Source organism: Coptis chinensis, chromosome 4, assembly GCF_015680905.1.
Source record: "Coptis chinensis isolate HL-2020 chromosome 4, ASM1568090v1, whole genome shotgun sequence".
NCBI lineage: Eukaryota > Viridiplantae > Streptophyta > Magnoliopsida > Ranunculales > Ranunculaceae > Coptis > Coptis chinensis.
Window position 1 is genome coordinate 51,397,929 of NC_141459.1, and position 14,572 is coordinate 51,412,500.

The 14,572-nt window shown below is 32.5% G+C and overlaps 1 pseudogene; it reads left to right on the forward strand.

Moving 5' to 3' along the window:
- The first annotated feature begins 14,200 nt into the window (after positions 1 to 14,200).
- The window catches only part of LOC147503895 (uncharacterized), an 8,044-nt pseudogene continuing 7,672 nt past the window's right edge, over positions 14,201 to 14,572 (forward strand).

Here is a 14,572-nt window from a genome sequence, read left to right on the forward strand (position 1 = left end):
TAGTAGAACTCCAATCCCTCCTGAAGTCCGATTACAATTCCAAATAGGCTTTGCTCCACTGCCAATAAAACAAACTCCGATGCCAAGCATTAGGTTCCTATTACCCTTACTTTCTTAATAAAAAAAACTCCCCCCATCTCCTTAAACCTTCCTACATTTATTTAACAATCAATGGCGACAAGTGGTCCTTTTTCATTACCTAGTAGAAGTTTTCAACAACGATCAAGTTCAGCTTTACCAAAACGACCTCCCTCTGGTGTTAGTAATCGTTATAGGTCCTCATCACCATCACCTTCGACTTCTCCAAGCAAAAACAATGCGGGTTATGTTGAAGTATCATCAGTTCAAAAGAAAACTTGTGTGTGTTCTCCATCAACACATGCTGGTGCATTCAGGTGTAGGGCTTCATAGGAAGATTCAAGAAGAAAAGAAGAGCCAAGAAGAAAATATATGGGGAATAGGTGTAGCTAATAAGAGCCTTGAGTGAATCTCATCGAAATAAAACACTAGCAAGAAGAACAGAAGTGTTCGTTTCGATCTAGACCGAGAGGCTTTTTATTATGTCTAAGGCTTACGTCTTATGAAGCAGAAAATCAAGTCCAAAAGAGGATATTTTGTGATGTGTGTAATCCTCAAAGCGGTACTCATGTAGAGAAGAGAACCAAGGCCGTCCCTGAGTTTTCAATGGCCTTGTGCAAATGTAGAGAACTACGTTGTGCATTTTTTTTGTATTTGAGTAATTGATCCAAATAATTGTATTGTCGTTGAGAAGGGGTTTTTTTTTTTTTTCATCTTATTTCCAAAAATAATTAAGGGAACGAATATGAGGGGCCGTTGCCCAAAATTTGCCAAATAGGCATTTTCTACAAATATTATTTTTGGGGGGTGCAGCAAAGTAAAGGAGCCCAAAAGCAAAAAAGGAATAAAAGAAAAAGAAAGAAAGAAATAAAAAGAGAAGAAGAAAGAACTACGTTGTGCTTGATCCTTGCTGTCGGATTTCATCCTCCAAGGTACGTAGGCAGCCCAAAGGGTGCAGTAAAAAAAAATGAAGAAAATAAAGAAAAAATTAAAAGAGAAGAAGAAAGAACTACGTTGTGCTTGATCCTTGCTGTTAGGTTTTTGTCCTCCAAGGTATGTAGGCAACCCAGAAGTTACTTGGGTGCAGCACCAAAAAAAAACAAGAAATCCTTTTGTTTGTTTTGTATTGAGAAGGGTAGCTCTGTTTGCTACAATGTGGTGAATATGAAGGTCTAGAAAAGAAGAATAAAAAGTTTCTTTTTGTGAATATCATGTTGTTGTTGTTGTCATTGTCGTTGTTTATTTATTCTAGCTATTTTTTTTTTCTGTATGTACTTTATTTCTAACTTCTTAGTTACAAACTTGGGGGAAAATAAATATGATGAGCAAAAGAGTCAAAGCATAGTCTTTCATAAGTTGTAATTCATCACAACATTAATCAGAAAGAAGAAATTTAGCACAACATTAGCCGTACATACCCATATCTGCTTTCATTAACGTATTCGATTGACAAAAAGAGAGACATTGTAGTCCATATATATTCTCAAGTTCATTGGTATTTAAGTCGGGTGAATTGATATGTTCATGATCACGGCAAAATCACATACGGGATAGACAGAGTGCTTGGTATGGTCATACACAAAACATTGTAACATGTTCTGCTTGTTGACATTGGCCCCGAAAAGTTGTTCCTTCGGATTCAATGAGTAATTCAGTTAAGTTTTGTCTACTGTCTAAAACAGGACAACAAATGAGTGTGTATGCCTAATAATGTTCTAGTCGAGAGTGATCTACATCTTACTAAATGGGCTTCAGAGAAATCGAAATCGGAGGCCATAAACTCAAGGTGAATGAGTTAGATGAAGTGTGTGACCCGACCCTTTTACAAGCCACATGCTCACCAGATCATGGGTATGGAACTCGTCCGTTTTCTTTCACCCGAGTAATCTACTATCTATATACTTAAGCAGAGAACTCTAATGGAGGATTTTCTCTCTCCTATGTGGCACTCTAATATGAGAGTTAGTTTTTTCTCTCTCCTATGTGGCACTCTAATATGAAAGATAGTCTTTTCTAATAACCTACAATCCCACATACATGGAACCTCTTTAGAGAGTTTGAGTGTATTTCTAATTCTTATATTTGGAGAGTGTAAGTGTATTTCCAATTCTTATATATTTGATCAAATAAAAAAAATTGCTAAAAAATAGGTGATTTGTAAAAGGTAATTTCCTATTACGAATCAAACACTTTTAGTGTTCCAATTCTTCTATATTTGATCAAATAAAAAAAATTGTTAAAAAATAGGTGATTTGTATAAACTAATTCCCTATTACAAATCATACAATTTTAGTATCTATGATAAAGCACCGACTTATTTCAAATATATCCTTAACACGGCCTCAAAACATATTTAAAAACAATTATACAAAAAATAACATTACAAAATATATAAAATAAAATGAAAAAAAAAACAGCAAAGCAATAATGACAAATATTTAAAAAAAAAATATAAAACTGAATGAAACTAACATCAAAAAATAATTAATGGGGAACCGAAAACTGGATGTAATAGGTGATTTGTAGAAACTAATTCCCTATTACAAATCATACAATTTTAGTGTATATGATAAAGCACCGACTTATTTCAAATATATCCTTAACACGGCCTCAAAACATAGTTAAAAACAATTATACAAAATATAACATCACAAAATATATAATATAAAATAAAATAAAATAACGGCAAAGCAATAATGATAAATATTTTAAAAAATATATAATACTGAATGAAACTAACATCAAAAGACAATTAATTGGATGCAAATACATCGAACTAACCTCAAATAATATTTAACGGAAAATCGGAAACTGGATGCAAATGCAAGCATTAAACTAATCTTAAAAATTAATTAATAGAAAATTAGAATATAGATACAACTGCATTAAACTAACCTCAAATAATAATTAATGAAAAATCAAAACTTGGATGCAAATACATCAAACTAACATAAAAAAGTAATTGTCGGAAAATCGAAAACTAGATGCAAATGCATTGAGCTAATCATCAAAGATTAAATTAACAGGAAATCGGAAACTAGATGCAACTGCATTGAACTAACCTCAAAGAAAAATTAATTATAAATTGGAAACATAATGCAAATGCGTAGAACTAATATTAAAAAATAATTAGCGAGAAATTGGAAACCGGATGCAACTGCACTAAACTAATCTCAAAAAAATAAACTGGATGCAAATGCATTAAACTAACCTCAAGAAATAATTAACGGGAAATCGGAAACTATATACAAATTCATTGAACCAACCTCAAATAATAATTAATGGGAAATCGGAAACTAGATACAAATGCAACTTTATCAAATAATAAACGAGAAATTAGAAACTAGATGCAAATGCATTAAACTAATCTCACAGAATAATTAACGGGAAATCAGAAACTGGATGCAAATGCATTAAACTGACCTCAAAGAACAATTAACAGGAAATTGAAAATTGGATGCAAATGTGTTGAACTAATCGAAAATAATAATTAACGAGAAATCAGAAACTGGATGCAACTGCATTGAACTGATCTCAAAAAATAAATAACGGGAATTGGAAATTGGATGCAACTGCATTGAACTAACCTCAAAATATAAATAACAGAAAATCAGAAACTGGATGCAAATGCATTGAACTAACCTGAAAATATAGTTGGGTTATATGTTGTGGGAATGTCTCGATAAGTATAGTTTTGCATTTAAAATTGTGTTTATCTTATCTCTTTCCGTATGATTGGGAACTCCTTGCTATTCAAGTAACTTCAATATATATGAACTTTACCTTATTAGGTAATCTCACAAAACTTCAATCAAACTTCTATTATTAAACAACAAAATGAAGTTGAAGGGTTTTATCAAAAGTGAGTTCTTTTTTTTTTAATAGAGAGTAAGATTTTCACGTTATAAGAAATTTGGTTGAGTGATCAATATAATATTAATATATAATAGTTCTGCATATTTGCAAATATTTTTCAGAATAATTAATACAACAACACCCGTTCGTAGATAATCTTTGAAGATTCCACATAGTGAGTCATACATAATTAATGGGAAATCGAGAACTGGATAATCTTCGATGATCCCACATAGTAAATCAAGCATAATTTACTTTTTATGTCATGTTTGTAAGGACACTACAGATGGATTAGTATAAGTTGGTATTACACACCACATTGGATAATTAAAAGAAAATCGAAAACTGGATTCAAATACATAACTGAGCTTAAAGAGTAATTAACGGGAAATCAGAAACTTTTTTGCAAATGAAATAAACTAAACTCAAAAAGTAATTAACAAGAAATCGAAAAACTGGATGCAATTGCATTAAACTAACGTAAGATAATAACTAACGGGAAATTAGAAATTAGATGCAAATCCTTGAAAAATATTTAACGGAAAATCGGAAATGGTATGCAAATACATCAAACAAACCTCAGATAATAATTAATGGGAAACCAGAAACTGGATGCAAATGCATTGAACTAAACTCAAAAAATAATTAACAAAAAATTAAAAATTGAATGTAACTACATTGAACTAACCTTATAGAATAATTGGTGGGAAATCAGAAACTAAATGCAAATATATTGAAATAATCTCAAAGAATAATTAACGGAAAATCAAAAACCGGATATAATTGCATCGAACTAACCTCAAAGCATAAATAATCATAAACTAGATGCAGATGTATTGAACTAACCTTAAAGAGTCATTAACGAGAAATTGTAAACTGGATCCAAATGCAATGAACTAATCTCAAAGACTAATTAACGAAATATTGAAAAATGGATGAAACTGCACTGAACTATGAATAATTAACAGAAAATTATAAATTTGATGTAACTGCATTGAACTAACCTCAAAAAATAATTAACGGGAAATCGGAAACTTGATGCAAATGCATTGAACTAACCTCAAAGAACAATTAACATAAAATCGAAAATTGGATGCAACTGATTGAACTAACCTCAAAGAATAATTAACGGAAAACCAAAAACTGGATGCAACTGCATTAAACTAAAATCATAGATTAACTAACAGGAAATCAAAAATTGGATGCAAATGTATTGAAATAACCTCAAAAAATAGTTAATTGGAAATCAGAAGTCGGATGTAACTACATCGCACTGACCTCAAAGCATAAATGTCTGCTTTTTTAGCCTTCTCACATGAGTAATTATGAGTAATTAGGAACCCAAAATGAAAGTGAGTTTATAAAAATAGACTCTTACATGTATGCAAATTGTAAACTATCGAACTAACCTAGAAAAACAATTAACGAGAAATCAGAAACTGGATGCAGATGTATTGAACTAACCTCAAAGAGTAATTAACAGGAGATTGGAATCTGGATGCAAATGCAATGAACTAATCTAAAATACTAATTAACGAAACATCGAAAACTGGATGCAACTGTACTGAATTAACATTAATGAATAACTAACGAGAAATCATAAAATGGATGCAATTGCACTAAACTAACCTCAAATAATAATTAACGGGAAATCGGAAACTTGATACAACTGGATTGAACTAACCTCAAAGAATAATTAATGAGAATTTGGAAACTGGATACAACGTACTACATTAAACTAACCTCAAAGAATAATTAATGGAAATTTTGAAACTTGGTGCAAATGCATTGAACTAATAACCCTAAAACATATTTGTATTATATGTAGGGGGAATAAATATCTCGACAAATATAGTTTTGGATTTTAAGTAGTGTTTATCATAATTCTTTTATTGTGATTGGGAATGTCTTGCCATTCAAGTAGCTTCAATATTATCTTCCCCATATTGGGCATTCTCACAAAACTTCAATCAAACTTCTATTGTTAAACCTAACAATAAAAATAAGTCGATGAGTTTTATCAAGATTTGATGCTTCCTTTTTATAGAGAGTGGTGCAAGAAATTTAAATGAGTAATTAATATAACTTTCATATCTCATAATTATGCATAGTTGCTAATATTTTTTAGAATAATTTAATATAACAGCACCCGTTCGTAGAACACGTCATGTGATAAATCTTCTCAAGTAGGAGTAGTATATTCTTTGAGGATATGGAAACAATCAATCTGTTTTAGTGATTTGTATACATTAGCACGTAAGCTGAACGGTAATGATTTACCGCTAAATCACCATAAATCTAATAAAACTATTATACAAGCTAGATAGAGTTTAAGATAATTCCATTTGAAAATTACGGATTAATATCCTAAATCACAAAGTGAAGAGGCTATCTCAATTTGATCCCTTAGTTTCCAAGTACTTATGCATCATAATAATGCTCATTAACGTATTTCGGTTTATTTTCAATAAAAATATATTCTGATTTGAAAATTTGCCTCTAAATCACCATAAAACTAAGAAAACTATTATACAAGTTAGATCTAGTTTAAATAATTCTATTTAAAAATTATGAATTAATATCCTAAACCACAAAATGAAGAGACTATCTCAATTTGATCCCTTAGTTTCCAAGTACTTATGCACCATAATCGCTGCTAATTAACGTATTTTAGTTTATTTTCAATAAAAATATATTCTGATTCAAAAATTTGTCGCTAAATCACCATTAATCTAAGAAAACTATTGTAAAAGCTAGATCGAGTTTAAGATAATTCTATTTGAAAATTATGGATTAATATCCTAAACCACAAAGTGAAGAGGATACCTCAATTTGATCCCTTAGTTTCCAAGTACTTATGCTCCATAATCGTTGCAGATTAACGTATTTCGGTTTATTTTCAATAAAAATATATTCTGATTCGAAAATTTGTGTTAGACATTTTATAAAGCCTTTTCAGCACACAAAATATTTAATAGATCCCGGGCATATGCCCGAGTCCAAAATCTAGTCTATATACTAAAGCAAAGAACTCTCAAAGATATTTTTCTCTCTCCTATGTGGCACTCTAATATGAGAGATAATATTTACAATCCCATGTACATGGAACCTGTTTGGAGAGTTTGAGTGTATCTCTAATTCTTATATTTGGAGAGAGTGAGTGTATTTCTAATTCTTATATATTTGATCAAATAAAAAAATTTGCTAAAAAATAGTGTGATTTGTAGAAGGTAATTTCCTATTACGAATCAAACACTTTTAGTGTTTCAATTCTTATATATTTGATCAAATAAAAAAAATTGCTAAAAAATAGGTGATTTGTAGAAGCAAATTCCCTATTACAAATCATACACTTTTAGTGTCTATGATAAAACACCAACTTATTTCGAATATATCCTTAACGCGGCCTAAAAAACACTACATATTCTTCAGTTAATAACTTATTATAGGGTGTAAAATCAACTTCCGACAGTTCCCCACATTCTCTAAGGATTATGTGAGATATACCGAATTAGAACACTCAAAATGTTATTCGCATAACCTTTTTGTTGTTTTGGCTGTTTCAGTAGTGTTTGGGTGAAGAAGAAAGGGTGCGTGCCTCTCTTCTTAACTGACTTTCAGTACTGTTATTTTGCGAAAACTAAAAATAAAACTAACTTCTTTTTCCCGACATGGGCGTGTGCATTCCTTGGGCTAGACATATTTGAGTGTGCACGCGCCCTCTCTTCTTCACCTAAACAGTACCGAAACAGCCAAAACAACATTTTCTCAATATCAACTAACAAGCATATAAAGTAAAGAGACTAATGTAAAAGAGAACAAACCACAAAACGCAGATATAACGTGGTTCAGCAATGTACCTACCTCCACCGGCGAGTTCCAAGTTTTACTAGATGCACAAAGTAACATATTACAAGAGCTCTCAAATTCACTCACAAAAAATGAACACTCAAACACTCACAAAGAATTCACTCTTACAATCTCTCACTATTCTAGTATTGGTTCGATTCTCTCACAGTCTCTCTCACTTTGAAAAAGATTTCTCTCTAACAATCTCACAAAGAAAAAGTTTGTTCCAACTATCTCACAAAGAAAAAGTTAAGTTAGGTTAAAACCTTAACTCTTCTTTTTATAGTGTGTCAAAATTTCAGTGTAAAAAACACAATCTTGATTTACTGATGAAATCTCGGAACCTGGTGTGTAGAGACTAAGGCGCATGCGCGCCTTGGGCCAAGCATATCTGAGCGCGTCGCCCTCTTCTTGACCGACTTCCAGTACTGTTGTTTCACGAAAATTGAAAATAAAACTAACTTCTTTTTCCCGGCATGGGCGCGTGCGCCCCTTGGGCTAGGCATATTTGAGTGTGCACACGCCCTCTCTTCTTCACCCAGACTCTACCGAAACAGCCAAAACAACACCTTTCATATACCTGGAATTTGCATTTGTTGTTGGTTATTAACTTCTTAAGAAGTAGACCAATATACTTCCCAAGTAAGTGCCAAATACCCATCATGCACTCTCATATTTTTAACATATGCACTTTTCTTCATTTTCGTTCTTCTTTTTTGAATCTCATTCTAATTTTCAAACACATGCAGGCTACAATATGATAATACATATTGAAAGTCTAGACCTGTAAAAAGAACACCAGCTTATTATAAAGTGGTACTTTTATTTGCACATTTGATTTATGCTTATTTGTATGACATTGTTTCTTTAGACAATCTAATGAAATATCTAATAATCATCCAAACACAACCTCTCACATACATACACTCGAACACTCGATTCAAAAAATGCCAAAGTTAACACGAGATCAAATGCCAAGGTGCAAACTCTCCCAATTTCTTTCTCATTAATGTAGATAATTGTGCTTCTATCGGTTTAAGAACACTATGAAAGGATCGGATGATCACTGATAGTCATATTTAGAAGACAGGTAGATGTAATGCATGGTTATGCATGTGATGTTGTTTTTCTATTCAATATATATAGAGCAATAAAGTACGTTTATATGTGAATCCATAGAGTTTTTTTCCATCATAATAAGAGCTAACTATAATAATCTAGATTTTGTATTCAGATATTATCAGGAAACACAAATGAACTCAAAAGCAAAATTATATTTGGCATTTGGGACGGTTTCCTTTAGGGCCCAAATGGTAAGCAAAACCTGATCGTGGCGGCTGTCTTTGGTTTCCTAAGTTTTGTTCTTTTTTTTTCCCGAGTACAAGAAGATGGGATAGTGCTAAAAATAAATTTTCAAAATTTGTGCTCATTCTGAGTGCAGGAAGATGTGATAATGCTAAAAGATATGAGTTAGGATGCTTATAGAATGTTTATATCATGGAGTAGGATCATGCCAAGTATGTTTCACCTCTCTAACTTCATAAATGGGTGTGGATGATTATAGAATGTCCATATCATCATGGAATAGGATCTTGCCAAGTTGTATAATAATATGATGTCCTATATAAGCTACTCTTGGTATTGCATAAGAAAGTTATTATTGAATTTGCATTGTGATGAGCATTTCAAAGCGATGGAACTACAGTTGAACTTGCAATAGCTCAACAACCTTTATTGGATACACAACAAACTTTGGTTGCAAAGAGAGTTACCTAAACATTTTTTGATTGTAGGAATTTTAATAATTTTGGAGTAAAATATATCGAAGCTTAAAAATTCTTACGAGTGTCCTACTGATAATTGATGGATGATAATTCTTTGGTCCAAAAGAGTGAAGAGTGTTTGTGTGAATTATTGTTATACTTATTTTTGTGGCACTTTATTGATACCATCAAACTTAACCCTTTCAATATTAGTATAATATTAGAAGAACTTTGTGGTACTATTTCTTCATCTGAACTTTGTTTTGCAATGTGCTTGCAGAAATATTGAGAATAGATAAATTTATTATAAGAAATAAGAAAAAAGAAAAAAGGTGGAATAAGATGGAATATTTGAGCATTTTATTGTAAGTTCAAGGTGTGTGTTATAAGCTTCAAGTTTGGAAAAAGAATGTTATTTGAAAGGCACACTCTTCTTCCATCCATTTGATTATCAGATTGTTCAAATTTGAAAATTAATTAATGACCATTACTCATTTTACCTACCCAATCTTACGTTAACACTTTGACATGTTCACATTGACGAAAGACATAGAACGACATGATCTTCTCTGTTATTCATGTTGGAATCAAATAAGAATATTTTGTATGTATACAAACAATCACCTAGAAAAAGATAAAATACTTGGGGGAGTATTCTAAGTAGGTGAACGCATTTTCTTAAAAGAGATTTTTTTTTTTTTTTGTATTCATCAGTTTATTGTAGAACACGTTCATGTGATAAATCTTTTCAAGTGGGAGTAGTGTATTCTTTGAAGATATGGAAACAATCAATCTGTTTTAGTGATTTGTACTATTAGTATGTAAGCCGAGCTTAAATCACCATAAATCACCATAAATCTAAAAAAATGATTATACAAGCTAGATCGAGTTTAAGATAATTCCATTTGAAAATTACGGATTAATATCTTAAACCACAAAGTGAAGAGGCTATCTCAATTTGATCCCTTTGTTTCCAAGTACTTATGCACCATAATCGCTGTTCATTAACGTATTTCGGTTTATTTTCAATAAAAATATAATATATTATGATTCGAACAGAAACTCAACACAGTCAACCAATACACTGAGGTGGACACTGACATGTCATGTCCATCTAAGCAAAAGTCAACCGGGCCCTTTTCTTTTTGTTTTATTAAGCCCTCGTCTCTCTCCTCCCTTCTTTTTCAAACTCAAAATGCACCAAATACTTCTGAAACCCGGCCTCATTCTCTCTCATCCCTTCTTTCTTCTAAACCCAATCCGAACCAAATTTGTTCTTCTCCATTAGCTGTGCCATTACTTTCACACCATTATATGAGGGTTTTTATTTATAAAAATTTTAAATGTAAGGTAACAAAATATTTTCCCTCCCTTTTTGTTTTCCCATGTATCATTTAAATTTAAATTTATTTTCTAAAGTTTGTTGCTAAAAATTCAAGTTTGTTTTGTTAACAAACAAACAAAAAATAGTTTTGAAGTACTATTCGAAATAGGTTGCACAACAAGGTTCTTAAAATATAATTTGTTGCTCAACACCTTAGTTATTATTGATTGGAATATACCAAAGTTTTAATTATTTGTAATTGTTTACTTCTTTCTTTCAGGAATGGAGCCAGAAATTTCTAAATTTGATGATATAAAGTATAGAAATGCATGAGAATGAGGACATGGTTCGATGGGTGCTTTTTGCATGTTCTCGATCAGGCAAGACAAAGAGCACTTCAAGAAATGCTTTCAAATTACATCCAGTTACCAAAACCTAATGCAATACAAAGCTTAGAGCTGCTTTAGATTCTGACAGAAAGTGGCGGGTGACATCCACAGTACTTGATCATAATCATGGTTTGAGTCTAGGAAAGTCACGATATTTCATAAGAAATTGTAAATTGAACCGACCAGTCAAAAGGAAACTTGAGACAAATGATAAAGCGTGTATTCGGCCAAACAAAAGCTATTCTTCTTTGGCGGTGGAGGCGGGTGGACTTGATAAACTGTCATATTTAGGTAAATATTGTCTTAATAATTATGTCGAGAAATCCAGATGGTTAAGGCTTAGCAATGGGGATGTTGCAGCTGTTCAGGATGACTTCGCAAAAATGCAAGCAGATAATTCTAACTTCTACTTCCTAATATATTTAGATGACAATGGTCGAATAAGGAATTTATTTTGGGCAGACGCAAGGAGTAGAGCAGCATATGAGGAGTTCGGTGATGTGATCATATTCGACATAACTTACTTAACTAATAAGTATGACATGCCGTTTGCTCCTTTTGTGGGTGTGAATCATCATGGTCAGTCAACCTTGTTGGGTTGTACTTTAATATGGCATGAAGACACCAAGACTTTTTTTTGGGTCAGACTTGGCTTGGTTGTATGGGTGGTTGTGCTAATAATGTAATAATTACAAACCAGGACAAAGCCGTGAAAAATGCTATAGAAATTGTGTTTCCGAATGCACGCCATAGGTGGTGTATATGGCACATCATGAAAAAGTTACCCAAAAAATTACAGATTCATAAGAAGTACGAGTCAATTAAGTTTGCAATGCAACAAGTTGTTTATAATTCCTTAACAACCATCGAATTCGAAGGAAGATGGAACACGTTTATTGAGAAGTATGATCTTAAGGAAAATAGATGGTTAGATGGTTTGTATAAGGAGAGTCGTCGTTGGGTTGCTGCGTTTGTAAAAGATATTTTTTGGGTGGGAATGTCAAATACTCAAAGAAGTGAGAGCATGAATACATTTTTTGATGGGTAAGTCAACTCAAAGACGTACTACGTTGAAACAATTTGTCAAGCAATATGAGAATGCATTACAGAGCAAGACAGAGAAAGAAAACCAAGAAGATTTTAATTCTTTCAACTCCCGGGTCCAATGTATTACTCGCTATAAAATTGAGAAACAATTTTCTGGATGCTTATACAACTGCAAAATTCAAGGAGTTTCAGAAGGAGTTAACGAGGAAGCTCTATTATGATGTGCAACTAATTTTGGGGGTTGGGGCGTATCCCTAACTAATTGCAACTAAGATCATTTCTCTAGTTCTCGCATGAGTACAAAGTTACGTAAACATAACAAATTTTGCTATTGAAACTTTAGTAATATCCACTTAACCAACTCAAGTTGTAGACTTCATTAAAAAGTATCTTCGCACACTCTATGACCATCCAATATAGTTTGGTATTTCACAAGAATATCAATTGGATTTTGGTGGATTCGAACCACCATCTCTTGAGATGTCGTGGAGATGCACTCCGAGTCTCAAGCGCTTTACCATTTAAGCTAAAAATCCACTCCGGTATACAAAAATGACATCTACACAAACCCAAGGATCATTATACAATATATTAAGGGCAAGAACAATCTTAACTGGGAAAGCACCACATACTATCATCACCATTTCTACTCAAACTAGTTAGTAGTTACAACCCAAACACACTTGCTCTAAACTAGTTTTCAATAACCTACAAAGTAACACCCTTGATTCGTCACCATTCGTAAGAACAATGCAAAACAAACTAGCAAAAATCGACTTGTTTCGTTTTGTCTGTGCGACCTTTTACAAAGTCAATTTAATGTAACCTGAAAAATCCAATTAAAGAAGAAAGAAAAGCCCAATCCTAATTTGTGTGTGTTAGTCCCTAATACATGAAATTTGAAAGACCAAATATGTCAATTTTATATATAATAAGACTAAATATTATAATAATTGAAGAGGGAAATAAATTTGAAAGTTTGTTGAATTGGGTATGGACCTGTTAAAGGAGACTGCTGAGGACTTGAAAGAGTTGTGTGTCTGTTGCACCACCACGTTTAGCTTCTGCCAATTTTTTTTTATTTATTTGTTCCCGTGTTGTTTGTGGATTTCATGTGCAGAGATACTCTAGTTCGGATTGAGTTCAAGAGAGAGACTCGGGTTTGAGAAGTTTGTTGCCATTTTTTTAGTTTGAGAAAGAGATGAGATACGAAGGGCTTAATTAATCAGAGAGAGAGAATAAAATTAAAAAAAGTGTTTGTGACTTTTGTTGATGTGGACATGACATGTCAGCGTCCACCCAGTCAATTGTGTCAAGTTTTTGTGTCAGTGTAGAATTACTATGTAGACTCCGATTAATACTACGCTGACACAGTCAACCAACACACTGAGGTGGCTGGTGACGTGTCATGTCCACATAAGCAAAAATCAAACCTACCATTTTACTTTTCTATTCTGCGATAAAAAACCCTTACCTTCTCACGCTCTCTCTCTCCCATCCCTTACCTTTCTTCACGTTCAGAACCATAACGTTTTTCGAAAGATGAGCATGAAGAACATATGCAAGTAAACCATCTGGCACCAATATTACTCTCAATATTACTTTTACCGTCTCTTATTAGAGGCTCCTCAAGCCGCATTGTTAATGTGAACTCTATTGTAAGTTCCTTATATACCATTCTTCATTATTGATAAAATTGTGTTATAAAGTTATTTACTTCATAACTTTATATGAAGAATTAATCTCCTATTACACTGACGTATCCAATCAATTGTTTTTTTTCTTATTTTTTTCCCAGATGCATACTATTGGCTTTGTCGATACTGAAGGCAAAAGGAAATTTTCTAGTTTGGTGGGATACACAAGTAGCAAACTTGCACAGGTAATTTTTTCTAATTTGGTTCGTGTGTGTTTTTCTCTATTGGCTTTCACTTCCACTAGCCAAATTGTTCTATAAACAGTCTAGTCATAAAATTCCTCATGAACTATTTAAAAAAATGTCTGAAATTTTTTGGACATTTCAAACTATTGTCAAATAAATGTGAAACTTCATTGTGAGCTCAGGTGCTCTGCACTAGCAGAAATATGCTCTTTTTGCTTCAGATGGTTGAAGTTTAACTTTATGTTTGACAATTTCTTTTCCTGTCAGATTGTTGTTTAGTCAACTGGTTTTCTACTATTGGACTTTTTATGATTGCAGGTTCTTTCTAATGATTTTGCTCGAATAGAAACCCCAGCTTGGAGATACATTGATTTGGGTCATTGGG